The 13,178-nt window shown below is 46.4% G+C and overlaps 1 protein-coding gene across 4 annotated transcripts in view; it reads right to left on the minus strand.

The window, feature by feature from the left end:
- Window positions 1–13,178, minus strand: part of EXT2 (exostosin glycosyltransferase 2) — a 132,082-nt gene that overhangs the window by 13,141 nt on the left and 105,763 nt on the right. The window lies entirely within an intron of this gene.

Consider the following 13,178-nt stretch of genomic DNA (forward strand, 5'->3'; position numbering starts at 1 on the left):
TCATTGTGAAAACTTACAAAGTCTCTGTTTCTAAAAAACAAAAAGAAATCTATCTGGAGCACAAAGACATTTTAATGACCTTTTGGAAGCCTCAAGTATACAAAATTTGTCTGATTCTATAATCTGTAACAAACTGAAAACAAAAACTTGATTTCCGCATTTGGAAAGGTTCTTAGATTTGGAAAGGTTCTTAGATATAGCTTTGTTAAACAGAATTTGGTATATGAGGGGTGAGGTACTTCCAATACCTCTCCCCATGTATTTCCGTATAATTTAGTTTAACCTTTAAACCATTAACCATTAGTGAATACTGACAATCTACCAGCTGTCCTGGCGCCGCTTCTCAGCACCACGAATCCTCATCCTTGACCAGGCCTCTAAACAGCAGAGTTCCAGAGGGCCTACTCCTGGCCCCTATTCTCTTCTTTCAACTCTCCCCTCTAAGTAACATCTAGTTTCAATCACTAAAGACTGTCTCTACTCTGATGCCCTCTAAATGTATGTCTGGCGCGGAACATCTCTGAAACTACCAACTACATTACTCATTAGCAGATTAATGCAGGTTACTGGATTACTGTAACAGACTTCCAACTTATTTCTTGGCTTCCACTCTCACCCCTCCAAACCATCATCTACAGAGCATCACTAAAAGGACCATTCTTAAAAGAACAGTAGGGTATTCTATACAGGGTAATTCAATCAGTGGGCTCCATCCTATTAATTTATATATTTTTTCATTATGTATTTTTTCATTATATATTTACCCAACACCCCAGTGTCACTGAGTCCAGGAAGGATGCTTCATTGCTTTCCCAAAGGCAGAGCCAGTATACTAACACTCCCCCTTTTTTAGCTGGCTAGGGCTACTGTAAAAAGTAACACAAACTGAGTGGCTAGAAATCTAGAAATCCAAAATCAAGGTGCTGGCAGGGCCATCGCACCCAGGGGAAGGAGCCTTCCTTGCCTCTTCCCAGCACCTGGGGGTTGGCTGTCAATCTCTGGCATTCCTTGGCCTGCAGATGCGTTGCTCCAAACCTCTGTCTTCACATCGTCTTCTTCCCTCTCTGTGTGTCTCTGCGCCCAAATTTCACCTTTTTATAAAGATTCCAGTCAAACTGAGTTAGGGCCTACCCTAATGATCTCATTTTAACTTAATTACCTCTGAAAAGACCCTATTTCCAAATAAGGTTACTAAGGGTTAGGTTTTCGACATACCTGTTTTAGATACGTTCAATCCATAACATCCCCCCCCACAAAATCTTTAAAAAACAAAAAATGGCTTCCTATTGACTAAGAATAATAACGAAACTCCTTACATGTTCTAAACGGCCTTCCTACTCTCCAATCTCTCTCGTACCGCATTCTCCCACAATTCACTGGCTTCCCTGTTCTTTAACTGTGAGTAGACTAGACCTCAAGCCCTCTGCACCTGCTATTTCTTCGATGGAATGTTCCCCCAGCTCTTCAAATGGCTGGTTCGTGCTCATCAGTCAGGTCTCTGCTTAAATGTCACCTACCCTGAGAGGTCTTTCCAGACCTCCCCATCCAAGGTAAATGCCGTCCCCCAATCAGCCATTCTTCATCACGCCCCCTCACCCCATGCTCTTCTTCACCAAACTTCCATTTCTTGAAGTTGCACTGGTTATTTCCTGTCTCCTCACTATCCCTTTTCCTCCCATAGAGTTTAAGCTCCATGAGGCAGAGACTCTGTCTTACTCACTGCGGCCTCCCAAGCACAAAGCACAGGGTCGGCACATGAGAGCATTCCGTGCACACTTGTTGAATGCACGGGGGGTGGGGGGGTACAAAATCTCTGCAGGCAGAGAGCTGAGCGTGAAAGAAGGGAACCAAAGATACTTCCTCTCTTCTTCACAGCCAGAGCTAGTATACTTCTTAATTCAGAAAGGAAGTCTGCAACAGTACTGATCACCCGTTACCATTCATAATAATGTGATAGCCTTTGTGTGAGAAGATCACAGTAGTAGCTCACCATCACTAAAGCACATGTTTTAAATTGCTTTTCCAGCAGCGGGTAAAGGGACATTTGCTGAGTCATTACACTCTCTTGCCCAGGCCTTGTGAACATCTACGTGCTTTCCTGGGCTGACTGACCAGGGTCTCGAACGTGGTCTGGAGCTGTGAAGAGGTTTCCTTCGTGCGGAACCAGCTCACCTAACAGGCCTCTCCAACCCACAACCTTGGCCTCGTTAACACCATGTTGTAACCAACAGAGTTAATCGGCCACAGGCAACATCATAATAGCCGGAGACAAATGAATCCACGTCAAACATTTCCTCAGATGTTTAATGCTGCTGCTGCTGTGTTCTCTACTCTGGGGTTTGTATTCAGCAGATTAAAATAATATGATACTATTACAGCTTTATAGAGCCCAGAGCAACAACATAGGCTGTGGGCCGTAACTTCTGTCTGGCCTGTGGGCCTGAACACACCCCACCAAGCGCACAGCCAGGTTCCTTTGCTTGGCACCAAGCACCTGCCTGTTCAAGTCACACCAGGACCACAATCACCAATCCATCTCAGTGGAATTAAAGAGATTTCTGAAGGGCTCCAAGCGCAAGTAACTGCACTCAACACCAGTGATGGGCAAGGTGGAGGAGAGGGGGGGCGGGTGGGGGCATCCATTCAGTTGGCACCTCTGCTGGATGGAAGCTGCATTCCCCCTCCCTGTATTTGAGTCAACACAGCTCTCTAATCCGCGCAAAGGAAGGTCAAATCACTTTCCCAAGGGGTTCTTTTCAAGCCCCCATCTGCAGCAATAATAATAACACTGGATCAGTTTTAGGGTCAAAGGCTGTTGAGATTTCAGTCCTCTTCCTGTTAGTTGAAGCCACTTACCAGACTCCTCTCCAGAGACACTTAATTTGGTAACACTGGGTCACAGAACGCTGAACTACGCTGCTCTGAAAGCATCAGAGGTGTCCCGAATCTCAGATGCCTTTGGAGCCTTCAGTGAGAGCTGTTCCTCAGGCGGGGCCTCTCTGCCCTTGACTTACTCCAGGCAGCTGGATGCAATCAAGATACCATCCTTGTCACTTCATCTATAACTCTGCAGCTGACTGCAGGATCAAAACGGAGTGGAACAGAAGGGGATGGGCCTTCTCTAGCCGAGCCCCGGTGTAGTACGAAGTCGATTATGTATATAGTAAAGCATTTTCCCAGCCAGAAGAGCAAGAACTCGACTTCGACCCCTCCCCTTCCCTCTTCGCTACCCATCTCCCACTCTAATTCAACTTTTTTCTTTTTACTTCAGGGAAATGCTCCGGGGTCAGCCTGTGGTCATTACTAACAGATGCCTTTATATACTGTAGTGCAGGAATTTGAAACTTCACATTATATCCCTATAGTTCTAGTAACAGTGCTCCCAGAGCTATGTTCAAGTCACAACGCCATCATTCAGTTGTTTGCCTATACTACTGAAGTCCCCCATGTGTAGTGTCATCTTTTAAGACAGAGGCCTACGTCTGTCATAACAAACTCCACGCCTCGGTTAGGGGCTTAGCAATCATTTGAATAGTCCTTACATTTGGGGCCTATTCTACATCACTATTCAAACAGAAATTGTAATAACCTAATACCATCCTAACTATTTCCTTCCCTTCTAATTTTTATAATCTTGGTCCCAACCACCTCTTACCTGGATTATGGAAATATCCTCCTCTCTGGACTCCCAGCTGTGCTCACTTCTCTATTTTCAGTTTTCTATCTACCCTTTTTTTTTTTTTCTTTTTTAAGCTTCCTGCGGTCTTTTGCGGCTTCCCATTACTAGAGGATGAAACTAAGAGCTTCTACCTTTTTTTAAAAGGCACAGCAGCCAGCCTTGATTACTGCTTATAGAAAGTACACTGGGGACAAGGTTAACGTATATCCAGGCCTGGCTCTGCCACTGATGAGTTGTGCCCCAGACCTACTCAAGGTGCCCTGCTTCCATTCTGCCCTCTGCAAAAGGAGGGGCTGGATTAAATGACCTCTAATGAACTTTTAGGCCTAAATTCTGATATCTTCTTCCTCACTGACCTATTTCCAAGGAAACTAATTCAGCAACTGTGATCAGTTGCTGGCCTGCATTATTTCACTTTGTTTAAAATGCCGCACCCATACGGGTACCCAATAAATGTTCCTGAAAAGAGAATGCACTATATTCTAAGCCAGCTTAGAGAGCGCATATTAAACTCGGGGTGTGTGCTAACCACAGTCAGATTCAGGAAACAGACTGGGGGTGGGGTGGGGGAGGGAGAAGGTGAAACAACAGGTGGCGCCCATCTGGGATATCCGATTAGGAGATCATGGGCTAGCTCCAGGAGGAAAGGAACTCTCTGAAGTGGCTGCTACAGTCATCACACTTTCAAAGGCATAGTTCCCACAGGGATATTGCTACTGGGTGAGAGGGATGCCACATGTATCAGGATTCATGAATCAAGAGATGGACCAAGAAGTGGTGGGGGAAAAGGGGGTGGGGGTGGTGGTGGAGAGGGGGCAGAACATGGACGCAAGGTACCCAGACTGGGCCAGGGTTCATTTCTCTCCTTGCACATGCCCCCTAGGTTTTGTTGATCCCTAACCATCAAAGCAGAACAGAACGCTATGACCCAGCCCAAGCCCTGTGGCCACATGCGAGGGTCAGTCGTGGCAGAGCTGCAAGGAACCCAGTTCGCAGACACCTTTGGATTAGTGGCCGTCCTTTCCATCAGGACTGTCTTGCGTGCTGCCCAGATGGGAAAGGGGGAGCTGGCTGAGGTCCAATTTCTAGCTGGTTTCCACAGAGAAGCCAGTTCTCGGATTCACTCTCAGCCCTCTGGGAACAAAGCTCACCTTTTATATTTGGAATTTCCTGAAATGAAGTGGAATGGAGGGACTGATTGGCTCCATTTTCAGCTCATGCTTTTAATTACAATGGTGGTTGGTAGTTTTTGTCAAGGGGGTGCTTTGCAAAAAGCCAAAGAGCTTTTACCCATGCCTGGGACACTATTAAATGCTAACGCTGGGCATCTAGAGCAAGGGAGCCCAACGTTGTCATCTGGAGTGCCCTGATGCTGACTGGTTTTGACAAATACATGTACACGCTGCATTATGTATTAAGAGTTACCTGTTACATCACTTCAGTCTGCCCCAGAGACCTTTCCAACCCAAGGTGGGGTTCTGCTTAAAATTAGCCAAACAGGAAAAGCCCCATCGTGGGAAGGCTCCTGGGGTTTTGGCAGCGATCCTATTTGCCCCAGTCTGGCTGGAGGTTAGTGCCCTGGCGCTGGGGCACATGATCGCCACTCCTCTCAAGTCCTCTCTTCAGGCCTGGGCCTGTGATGAAGGTAAGAGACAGACCAGGATTGGCCACAGCTGGTAGAGGAGCATGTGCGTTAAACCTTTCACGGGTACCACTGTTAGGGAGACACCACTGAAGAGGTGGCTCTAAGACATCTGCCATCTCACCAGACGGCAGAACCACAGGCCTTCGGTGGATGGTTAAGAAGAGACTCACACTCCGGCAGTGTGAGCTGCGGACCGCTGCCCACGCTGACTCAGGGGTCACTTGGAAGGCGGAGATCATTTGGTCGAGTCCCCTCACTGGACAGATGGGAAAACTGAAGGCTGGACAAGAAGAGCTGTCCAGAGGTCACACTGCTGGGTCAGGCCTAACTCCCCGTCCAGCCTCTGCTCACGAGGTCCTGCGATTTCCCGCTCTCCTGATTCTAAACAGCACTTCCTCTCCCCACACTCAGGCCCTCACTCGTCAAACAAAGAGGTCAGATGACGGGGTTTAAAGTCACACTCAGTGTCAGTGTTCTCAGCTGTGTGCAGTCGCTGGCAGAGACGGTTAAGGGTCCTACACACACGCGAATGACCGAGGTGGGGAACAGAATGGGGAAGCGAGAGGCAGCGGGGAAAACGACAAAACCCTTTGCTCCCCTCAGCACCCATCTTCTGAAAGCCGAAGGCTCTTCATGAACGTGGTTTCCATTTAGCAGAGAAAGCCACGTGCTCCCACCGTTAAAAGAAGGAAGTCCCATCAGCTGTGTGGCAAACGAGTGAGACGCCACTTAGGACACCGAGGGCCTACTAGAGCCTTGTAATCCGGGAGGCTCTGGGGCAGGGAAGGAAGGACAAGCAAAAAGCAGCTGAACAAAAGATTAAACTCAACTACTATTTTTCATGAGGCAATGAATCTCCTGAGAGATAATAAAGAAGGGAAGGAGAGACGCGCGTTTGAGGGGATGGGAGGAGGCAGAGATGGGTCAGGATCAGGTCACGGGCCTTCTAATTTCGTGCTCCTTAAGACCCACTAAACGTGAAATCATTTTTATTTCCATAACCTCAACTCCAGTGGGGGTGATACTGTTTCTAAGTCTGGTCCCAGGGGGTTGTTTAATGAAGTTAAAAGGAGAATAGTGATCATAAGGCAAATGGCTATTCCCTTTAAATCCTGCATGAGGTAGAAACAGAGACTTCAGCTTTTATAAACAACCATTACTGAGCCTTCGAAATTTCAACTTGATCTTGGTGAGCCTTGATTTGACTGACTGGAGACCAAAGATATCAGCTCTGCCCAGCAGGGAGGAAGTAACTCTTCTTACTTCATGTCACTGTTCTGCCCTATCACTCACAGATGCTACCGCAGAACTGGCCAGGTTTGTTTTCTTACTGTGCAAAGGGAGGAAATGGCATTGACCACAAACTGCAATCCTGGCTGACTCTGAAGCATAAATGTGGTTCCAAGACGATTCTTTAATGAGTTAATTAATCGGAGCGCCCTATATGTGTGCTTAAACTCCATAATCTCTTGGTGGAAAATCAAGAAGCAGAGGAACTCTTTTTAAATCACTTATTTATTTGTATCCCATCTACTTCAAAAAAAAGATTTGGGATGGCCTACAACAGAAGGCAAACACTAGAATAAAGTCCAAACTATCAAAACAGATGATGCAAAAAGAGACAAAAAACAGAAAACAGATGATGCCCTCAATAACATTTCTTTAAATATCCAGAGATTCCACCTATCTTAAAAATATTAACCCTGGACTTCCCTGGTGGCACAGTGGTTAAGAATCCACCTGCCAATGCAGGGGACATGGGTTCGAGCCCTGGTCCGGGAAGATCCCACATGCCACGGAGCAACTAAGCCCGTGCGCCACGACTGCTGAGCCTGCGCTCTAGAGCCGGGGGGCCACAACTACTGAAGCCCGCGTGCCTAGAGCCTGTGTTCCGCAACAAGAGAAGCCACCACCACGAGAAGCCCATGCACTGCAAGGAAGAGTAGCCCCCGCTCGCCGCAACTAGAGAAGGCCCGCATGCAGCAATGAAGACCCAACGCAGCCATAAATAAATAAATAAATTTATTAAAAAAATATTAATCCTGCTATCAAGTTCTAGAAAGGCAACCCAACAGCAAGCTTAAGTCACAGTCTAGGGATGGAGAGATTTGGGTGTTTCTATTTATTAATTCATTTACACATTCAACTCTTAGATACTTTCTGAGCTCCCACTATTTTTTAACTAAACATTTTACTTTGAGATAACTGTAGATTCAAAAGTAGTTGTAAGAAAGAATGCGGAGGGAGCCCGTGTACTCTTTACCCAGTTCCTCCCAATGGTAACATCTTACAAAACTACAGTGTGACGTAACAACGTGATATTCACACTGACACAGTCAAGATTCAGAGCATTTCCATCAGCGTGAGGGTCCCACCTGCTGACCTTTTATAGACCCTCCCCATCCAGGTACCTTCTGACAACTGCTAATCTGTTCTCTATTTCTACAATTTCGTAATTTCAAGAAGGCTATGTATCAATGGAATCATACAATACGTAACCTTTCAGGATTAGCTTTTTTTCACACGGCATAATCCCCCAGAGATTCATCTAAATCGCTCTGTATATCAATAGTTTGGTCCTTTTCGTTGTTGACTAATATTCCACGGTGTGGATGGACCAGTTTGTTTAACCATTCACCCCCTAAAGGATATCTGGGCTAATTCATTTTTTGGCACTACAAACAAAGCTGCTACAAACGTTCGCATACAGGTTTTTGTGTGGGCAGAAATTTTACTGCCTCTGGAATAAATGCCCCAGTGCAACTGCTGTGTCGTGTGGTAGTTGCGTGCTTAGTTTTATAAGAAATGGCCCAAACTGTTTTTCCAGAGTGGCTGTACCATTTTACATTCCTACCAGTAATGTATGAGAGATCCAGTTTCTCTGCATCTTCACCAGCGTTTGGTGTTGTGACAAGTTTTTTTTAAATTTTAGCCATTCTGATAGGTGTATATAATTCCAGTTTTAATCTTTAATGGTTAATGATGTCAAACATCTTTTCACGTGCTTTTCGCCATCTGTATTTACTCTTCGGTGAGATAACTGCTCCTGTCCTTTGCACGTTTTCTAATTGGATTGTTTGTCTTTTGCTGTTGAGTTTTGAGAGTTATATATCCTAGGTGCTACTCCTTTGTTGGATATGTTGTTTGCAAATAGTTTCCCTCAGTCTGCAGCTTGTCTTTTAATACTCTTCACAAGGCCTTTCACAGAGCATAAGTTTTTTTTGCAGTATGCAGTATGTTGTGGTCTCTCCTGTTGAGGACCACAGGCTCTGGACGCGCAGGCTCAGCGGCCATGGCTCACGGGCCCAGCCGCTCTGCGGCATGTGGGATCCTCCCGGACCGGGGCACGAACCCACGTCCCCTGCATCAGCAGGCGGACTCTCAACCACTGCGCCACCAGGGAAGCCCCAGAGCATAAGTTTTAAATGTTGATGAGGTCCAATTTATCAACTTTTCCTTTTATGAATCATGCTTCTCTTTGTCTAGCCCTAGATCCTGAAGAGTTTTCTCCTTAAGTTTTTTTCCTGAAAGTTTCATAATTTTACGTTTCATATGTTCAAGCCCATGATTCACTTCCAGTTAATTTTTCTGTAAGGTGTGAGGTTTAGGTCAAGGTTAGATTTTTGCCTCTGGATGTCCAATTTGTCTAGAACCATTCATTAACAGAGCTGTCTTTCCTCCACTGTATTGCGTTTGCACCTCTGGTCAAAAATCAGTTGCCCCCAACTATTTTCTAGGGACTGTCTTATACTTCAAAGAGTGAATACAAAAATAAAGGATATATCTTGTTACTAAGGAGCTTACCACTGAGAAAATCTAATGACATATGCATAGAAAGCTAGAGATGAAAGAAAGCAAGGATGCAGGAAAAAGTACAAAAAAAGAGTTAAGTCGGGGATGGGAAAGCAGGGAATAAGGAAAAAGCTTCATGGATTTCATTTTAAGAGGATAAAGGAAAAGGAAGTTAAATTACAAAGTTAGGGCTGAGATCCCTATTGCCCCCAACCAGGTAAATTATCAGTACAAAAGTTTACTCTTTGCTCTCTGTTTAAGCAGGCCAGCAAGGAGAAAACCAGAGTTCTCCCTCTGAATACAAAATACAGAATCAGGGCTTCCCTGGTGGCACAGTGGTTAAGAGTCCACCCGCAAATGCAGGGGACACCGGTTCGTGCCCCGGTCCGGGAAGATCCCACATGCCGTGGAGCAGCTAGGCCCGTGAGCCATGGCCACTGAGCCTGTGTGTCCGGAGCCTGTGCTCCGCAACGGGAGAGGCCACAACAGTGAGAGGCCCACTTACCGCAAACAAAATACAGAATCATTTAAACTTTGAAAAACTCCTCCTAATTTCACTCATAGAAATTATATATAAAAAAATTCCATATCCAATCACATTACGTGCACTCAATCAGTAAATATTGACTGAGCACCCACTATGTGTCAAGCACTAGGCACAGAGCAGTAGACCAGGCAAACACAATCCTGTCTGAATGGACCGAGCTAAAGAGGGGGGTTTGTCAATCCAGCCCCAGATCTACGCCACCGATGTGAATTAGTGGCCTCGGTTATAAGAAGTTAGCCCTTTCCTGCCCCTTCCAGGAGCAGAGTGTCAACATGTGATCAGGACCTCTGCCCCACCCCTCAAGTCTTCAGCCCAAACTCCAGAGGCTGGATGGGAACCCAGAAATTTTGCTTTTAAAGGTTGACAAGTTTTGATCTAAAGCAGCCAACAGATAGTAGCAAATATACTGCAATCACGATTAACCCTACGCACCAATTTTGGAGCAGCAAGAAATAAATCTGACCTAAGAGGTGAGTTGTAATTTTATCACACTGATTAGCTCACCTTGTTTTCTTGAGATTCATTCTCCCAGGTGTGACATTTTTAAGGTTTGGGGACTACTCCGTTCCTTTAAAATTTTCTTTCCTTCTATTCTTCCAAAACAGGGAATTGCTATGTCTAATGCAATAGCAATCACCAACCACTGTCTTAAACTCACGATTTTGCAAGCAATTTTACAAGTGGCAATGAACGGTGCGGCTTCACACTTGGGCAGCACACCTCAGAATTCTGCTCCAAAAGGTGCAGGCTCTGCCCTCCTGAGAGAGCTGCGGGGGGAGTTCAGGGCCTGGATACGGCCAGGATGGCTTTCATTTCCCCTGGTCCCATGCCAAGTCCTGCCCACACACCTCCTTTAAGCACCCCTATGAAAATCAAGGCAGATAAGCAGCCTATGCAAGACAAATTCCCCCTATTCCCAAATCATAAACCAAATCCTGAAGCTCTGGATTCCTGGAGCGGCCAAAGCCTGTAATCAATCCCAAAGAGACAACAGGCAGGTTTTGGAACAATAACCCGTAAACATATGGATCCTCTCAGGGCTGGAATATCACGGCAGTTATCTCCTTTTGAATGGGGGAGGGAAAGTATGCATTCTTTAAACCATCAAGTGTACCAACACCTCTTTAAAATAACTATCCCACATTACAAACATTCATTCTTGAGGCACAGAACTCCGGGGCCAGGTGGGCTTGCCGGTGCTGCAGACAAGAAAGATGGCGAGGTGTGGCTGGGGTGGGGGGCACATAGGGCGGGGAGTGGGAAGGTCAGGAGAGCTCTTTCCTCACCGGCACTGCCTGACAAAAGAAGCGCTTATGGAAAACTGCAAATCTAACTCACCTGACTTCCGTGGGATGGGAGTCTGCGAGGAGGAGACACCCTTCAACGGAGACACCTGATGTACCAGCGGGCAGCAGGCTCCCTCCTTGGGATAAGGAGCCCCGAGTCCTACATTTGATGTTTCATTAATGGCTAGGCAAACAAATTCTGAGCTTGCTGTTTTAATTTGCTCAGTGGGGAAGGAAAAAGTGTCACTCTATTGTAATTCCCAACTGGGTGCTTTTTTAAACCATCAGATGTTATTTCAATGTTCAGCAGACATATTCGATTTCCTTTCCTTAATATTTGTTTGACTTACCCTCCGAGGGGGACTGGGTGCTTTAGAAAAGCTCCGAGAGGTCAAACCTCACTGCAGCTTCTCTCAGCGCCTCCGTGGGCCCCGGCCTGCCACTCGGGGTCCGCTTTCAGCAGATCGTGCTCAGAGCGGCACACGTGAACTATTCTCCCTCCAGGCCCCTCGAGTCTGGGCGGTGTAAATCAGTGCAAGCTGGTGATAGGACAGACCTATCAGAGGGTTCAGGTCTCCCACAGGCTGGAAACAGGGAGCCTGAAGCGATGTGAAGACCCCAGGGAGGTCATTCTCTAGGAAGAATGACTCCCCTCTGACCTCGGTCTTCCTCATGCCTCCTGTGAGGGGAGTTCTGACTGTACCTCGTGGGCAAGGACACTCACAGAATGAGCCGTCCGGCCTGCTCCCTCTTCTCAGAACATCAGTCTCTATAAAGGCAACTCTTCATGTACTTAAGAAAAGGGAGAAAAATGGAAGTAAAGAGAGACAGATGTCCTTACAATGGTCCACACCATTGATCTGTATGATGGCCAGGCCCAGGAAGGAGACTCAGAGGGGAACTGTCACTCACTCAGATGTAATACACAAGGCTCAAAGAGAGCTTCCAGCCATCAGCTTCTTCAGATCCTAAAAGAAGTAGTCACCGCAAGTCCTAGACAATTTTTAGTGTTCAAAAAGCTCAGCTTTGACAAAATGGTTCTATAGCTACTGTAAAGCCTTAGCGCAGACCCAGCACAAATGCTGATCCCGAACAGCTCTGACAAGGTTTGATTTTGCGCACGCCCAAGACAGGCCCGGCTCCTTGGGACAGCCAGTGCCTGCACTCATGGGGACCGACACCTGTGCTGGCTCCATGGTACACTGCTGCTACAGTCCATCATCCAGAGAGGAGAAGGAAACACCCGAATTCCCAGTCTTTCCAGGCAGCCACTGGGTCAGGCCATGTGAAGGCTCAAGGATCTGAGTCAGCTGAGAGGCCAAGGAACGGAAATCTATGGCACTGGTTCCCACTGAAGGCCAAGGCACTTCCAATAGTTAGGTTATCTGCTGCAGGGATGTCCCTTGCATTTGGGCCCTCCTTTAGGGACGTTTCATTTTTATCAGTGTCGGCTATGAGAACCCAGTTTCTCGGTGCTCTAGGTGAAACCAAAGAGTGTAAGCCTGTCGTAGGGCCCACGGCAGGATGAGACAGGTGGTTCCATGTACCGTAAAGAAAACCCGCCCTGGATTCCCAACAACCCTGAGCACAATTTCAGATCTAGGACTCTGGGACTTAAATCTAGAGAGAAAAGCAGCCAATTCCCTATCAGAAAGATCACAACCACAAGTCTGTAAGAAACAGCCTTGAGACCCAGTCCAAGACCTGGTATCTGTGGCACTTTCACTGGGAGATGGCTCAGAGAGGGACAAACAGAAGGACAGAGACAACCTATTTTCTTTTTTAAAAGTTACCCACTAGCTTTTTAAAAAAGGTTATTATTAAGTCTAATTCTAAGATAGGTGTTTCCAACTTTCTGCTCTTCTAGTGAGAAGAGAGAAAGTGGAATAGTTTATTTAGAATCACAGAATACATCATCTCTCCCCCTCTCCCTGGATGAATACATTTAGCTCTAAATTTTACTAATTCTGTTTAAAAGTTAACTGTTATATAGTCTCAGCTCTGGAATTCTCCACTTAGCCAAGCTCCCTCGTTACAATCAAATCTGAGCTATGACGGAGCCCACCTTTCCCTTCTTGGTTCTTCAATCCAGATGAACATTAAGCTTATAGGTTTTCCACTACCAATATCTAACTGGCTTTCCCTGTCTTCAGTCTGTCATCTCTAATTCATCCCGTGATCTGCCTGGACCATATACCTCTTTGCAAACCTATGACACCTCTTCACCGC

Source organism: Neophocaena asiaeorientalis, unplaced genomic scaffold (genome assembly GCF_003031525.2).
Source record: "Neophocaena asiaeorientalis asiaeorientalis breed wild unplaced genomic scaffold, Neophocaena_asiaeorientalis_V1.1 scaffold43, whole genome shotgun sequence".
In the NCBI taxonomy this organism is placed as follows: Eukaryota; Metazoa; Chordata; class Mammalia; order Artiodactyla; family Phocoenidae; genus Neophocaena; species Neophocaena asiaeorientalis.